Source organism: Triticum aestivum, chromosome 4D (assembly GCF_018294505.1).
Source record: "Triticum aestivum cultivar Chinese Spring chromosome 4D, IWGSC CS RefSeq v2.1, whole genome shotgun sequence".
NCBI classification, from domain to species: Eukaryota; Viridiplantae; Streptophyta; class Magnoliopsida; order Poales; family Poaceae; genus Triticum; species Triticum aestivum.
The window spans coordinates 143124869-143129482 of record NC_057805.1 but is presented as its reverse complement, the minus strand read 5'-3'; the positions used below and the strand labels follow the sequence as shown (position 1 = coordinate 143129482).

At 49.4% G+C, this 4614-nt stretch overlaps 1 long non-coding RNA gene across 1 annotated transcript; it reads right to left on the bottom strand.

Moving 5' to 3' along the window:
* Positions 1-388: 388 nt before the first annotated feature.
* LOC123096911 (uncharacterized) lies at positions 389-3398 on the bottom strand. Its single transcript, XR_006446764.1, has 2 exons — positions 1192-3398; positions 389-789 (listed from the first exon to the last, which is right to left on the bottom strand). It is a non-coding gene; the product is annotated as an uncharacterized lncRNA (long non-coding RNA).
* Positions 3399-4614: the final 1216 nt, after the last annotated feature.

The window sequence follows — 4614 nt, the reverse complement described above, 5'->3', positions numbered from 1 at the left end:
CAAAGAAAAGAGCCGGCACATCTTCAATGACACGTGCGTGACTTATATTGAGGTGGCTCACCTAACCATGCATGGAGCTCGCTGCGTAGAGATTTAGCATTTAGAACGAGAGTTAACCTTTTGCATGAGTAATCCACATGCTCTGCGATTTTCTTGAGGTTTCCAGCATGTCCCGAAAAAATGGCACTATATATTAGTTCCCCTTCTTAATGACAAGGTACTGCTCCTGCCGGTTGCTCAAAAAAAAATCATTTACTCACAACATTCTATAGAGAAAATAACATTCAGAACACAACAACCCAGAAAGGTAACAAAGCAATACAGAGTATACTAATTACAAAATTTCCTAGTTGAAAAGAAAAGCAATGGTTGAGGTAAAAACTGCAAGTATTCTTGTACACATAGATTTCTTTTTATCTGTATAGAACGAGTAGTAGTACCACGAAGAACAACCAGAAGACAAAATCTTCCGGTTTTCATTGAAGTTCCCAAGAGGTATATGCACATGAAAAAGAGTACATTTTGTTGAGCCTCTTTTTTTTCTAGAATACGCACGAACATGCATATCATATATGCATAGAAGAAGAGGTCAAGATGGCCGATACAACACCTTCCGGCACAATGCTACACCAAGAGGTTAGCACTACATCCACCACGACAACACCGACACACTACCAATCTTGCCCGAACTCAAGCCAATATGTGCACACATTACGGAGAGCTCTCGTAGTCGGGATCTCGAGTTTGTAAGGGTGCCGAGGCAAGCCCTTGGTCGGAGATATAAGTTACCTACACAACCCAATAGTATTAGGTCAGAAAATTAATCAAACAACTGTCTGCTCTAAGGAACTTGCCCAAAACAGAACTGTGCATCTCTGAGATGGCAAGTGAAAAAATATACTAATTGTTCAACGTAGTGCAGATATTTTACATTCCAATCAAAGTGTATAATGCAACAGGCTATGAACAAAACAATTCATGATTTGTAACGCCAAGTCAGAGGCAACCAATTGCCAGAAGATTATCACTTTCAATTCCAAAAGAGAGAACATAACAATGATTAGAGTGAGACTTCAGAGTTTAAATAGAGTAGCATCTCTATCCAATTTGGGATTTGGGCAAAAGAAATACAATTACTGGTCATCAAGCCCATCCATAGAGGAGGCGTTGAAGAAATTTGTATTAACTCACCAGCACGTACTGGAGCAAGCAGCCGTGGCAGCCGACCGGAGGATAGGACGAAGCGGTCGTGGTCTAAACCAGAGCCACCGCTAGCACTACTCACAGAGCCACCAACACCACCTGAACTGTCGCCGCGGCCAGCAGACCACCACAAGCTACGCTTCCCAACATCCTTGCCATGTCGCGCTCACCTCACCGCCGTGGCCACCGAGCACCACGCCGTCGTGCCCCAGTGGTCAACCGTATATCCCCACGACGACCAACCTAACCCTCGACCACCATGCCATCTTTCCCACTGGCCGCTCACTGAGTCGTCGACCACCACACCGAAGCCAGCTAACGCGAGTGAGTCGCCGCTGAAAACCGCAGGGATTAGAGTTGGATCGGAGGAGGCAGAGTGGGCTAACCCCACGAACAGAAAACAGTTTTTGCCAACGTAAGAAAAGGGGAAAACTTACCTCGTCGCGTAGAAAATTTACCTCGCTTGTCATAAAACGGTGGAGGGTCGGAGCCTCCAAGGTACAACACGTGGGTGGGATCAAACTGAGAGAAAGGTTGGCTCAGGATGAAGAATTACTTATTCTTATATATATAAGCGTGACTATAGAATAGCTTATTCTACACCCTAGTAGTACTATATACAAAATCTAGTAAAACGGTGTATAAAATGTAGTAATCCAGAAAATATTCTTTTACTTATCAAGTTTGTAATTTAGTATATTTTTACGGAAATTACTATATTTTGCATGTACCGCTACTGGGATGTAGAATAAGCTATTCTACACTCACGCTTAGTTTAGTGTTACTATATATATATGTGTGTGTGTGTCATTTAATCCGATACATGGTTTGTGAGATATGATATGCATGAAACTTAGGGGGTTTTCTGAAAAGCTAGCATTCTCTGGATAATTAGCAAATTCGCGGAACTAGGAAAAAAAATGATACGGGCCGCATGTGTTCTCACCAAGGGCCTTGCCCAGTTTGGAAGCGATGGCCGTGGGCTGGCTGCTGGGCTGAAACGCGCGGGGAGGCAGCGCGGCCGGCCCACGGGTACAGGCGATCGAGCCGAGGCGCTCAATCTGGTCAACGAAGGGGCGCTGGCCTTGGCTTGGTTGCTGGAGCGGTCAACGTGAGCAGCACTCGTTGTCTCGTCCCTGCTCGAACAAAGCAGAGGCGCGGCGCGGCGAGGCTGTGGGGCACAGGGAAGCGTGACTCCGGCGGGCAGGGGCCGGAGACGAGGCGGCGGAGCGGCGCGGATCCGGGCGACGGCAGGAGGTGAACGGCGCAGATCGAGCATTGGTGAGGTAGGCGACGCGAACGGCGGCGGATCCGCTCGGTGGCGAGCAGCTAGCGGCGATGTGCTGGACTCCAGCGAGGCGGAGAGGCAGGGGACGGACGCGAGGAAGACGGGTCCATCCGATTCCCAGCTGGAACGGGTGCAAAACGGCGGTGAGACGGAGCTTCCATGGGGTTCCTGCACCGGGAGAGCGAGAGCAAGCCTGAGACAGAGAACAGAAGACAGAGCGGCAGGGTTGTTGCTGGTCTTCGTCCGTGGCTCGCGGGCGATGCACTGCTATAGCGAGGCGAGGCGCGGTGATGGAGGTCGAGGCCTCGGGCGCCTCCGAGCGTTGAGGCTGCAAGGAGCTTTGGTGGGGAAGAACTAGCGTGATGGGGGCCTTGCGATCTGGATCTGACTGTCCACATCGATGTTTGGAGGTGGCCGACGGCGGCACTAGAGGTGGAAACAAGCAGCGGCTCGATGCGGCAGCGGACGAAGCGAAGCGAGGGTCCGGTGGGTGAGACAGAGGCAGCGAGCTTGAAGATGACGACGGGGAGGCAGCTGCAGGAGGTCATGGAGTTGTTGCAGTCGAGGCAGCTGGCTGCTCGAGGCTTCGGAGTGGAGGCCGCGGGCTCCTCTCGAGCGGCGCGCTCGAGCAGAAGAGGAAGGCAGGGAGAAGAGGCGCCAGGGTGATCTGCTGGTTGGGAGGATCGATGGATTGGGCAGGTGGAAATCTGGAAGGATCCCGAGGATGAAGGAGACAGGCAGCGATGGGACAAGCTCCCGAGGAAAAAGGGAGAGAGGGTGGCGGCGGCTGCGGGAATGGAATGGATGGATGGGACGACTAGGGCTTAAGGTTGCCTGCATATTTATAGCAAATGGGTTTTTGCTAGGTGTCGGACCCTCCGATCGTAATCGGACGGCCCGGGATAAATAAGCTAGGAAAGTCAAGAAACGAAGATGTTTTAGGGATGTTTGGGGATGATCCGGACCCAAAGATGATGACCGAGCGGGTCGGGTTCCGGGAAGTTTTCGGGCACGCACGAGGGTCTGCGAGAGGTCGACAAAGACAAAGGGGCCACGAAGAATACAAGAGAGAAAAGAGCGGTCCGGTTGGTCTGAGAGAAGGTCAAAAGAGACAAGGAAGAAGTGGCAACCACGAACAACTACGATTTTATGAAAACATGGGGATGCAATATGCATGATGACATGATGAAATGCAACAACAACAAAAATAAAACACACTATGGCAACGAAGAACATGGAAGGCTTCTGGAGCGTCGGTCTCGGGTTGTCACAACACTCCTCCACTTACAAGTGGTCTCGCACCGAGATCTAACGATGGCACCGGAGAGAAGCGGAAGAGGAAGAGGTAAAAAAGTTGCTTCTTTGACAAACGAGTGAAACCATGAACCTTGAGAGGTTGAACAAATTGAATGAAAGAAGACAATTGAGATCAACGAAGTTGGAAACACTTTGTTAGAAAAGAGGGAATGAAAAAAACACCATGAAAAACTTGGAGGTTGCAAAGATATGAATGACGAGCACGATGGACAAGAAAGAATTTGGAACCACTCCCGTTAAAACAAGATAAATAAAGAGTATGAGCGAAAGAATTCAGATAGCACTCCGGTTGAAAATGGAAGGATTAGAACATGAACTTGATAAGATGGGATACTCCATGATAGCAATAACACAATGCCTCCGGAACAAATGAAGAATAGAATGATAAGAATGGAGAAGAGGAAACCAACATATCTTTCAAGGATACGTCAAGCAGACGTATCGAGATCATAGATAGAAGATGCCAAGATGGCGGGTTTTTACAACGTTACAACACAACCCACGACTACACGAGCCCGAGACCGCATGGTAAGTACTCGCCACCACTCAACCGATCTAACCTAGTTTGGAGCGATCTTGCCTCCCTCAGTAGGGCCGCAACCCTCCAGTTCTATCCCTCCGCCTCGATCTGCCGGAGGACCGTGTTCACAGATGGGGAAACTCCGTTGAACACGATGTCGTTCCTGTATTTCCACAATGTCCAAGCCAATAAAGTGATCACTTTCCATGTTTCCTTCCTTTTAGTCTTCTCGATGTTAAGGGAAGTCCACCATCGAACGAGCTCAGCCTCCGGCTCCGGAGTCCAG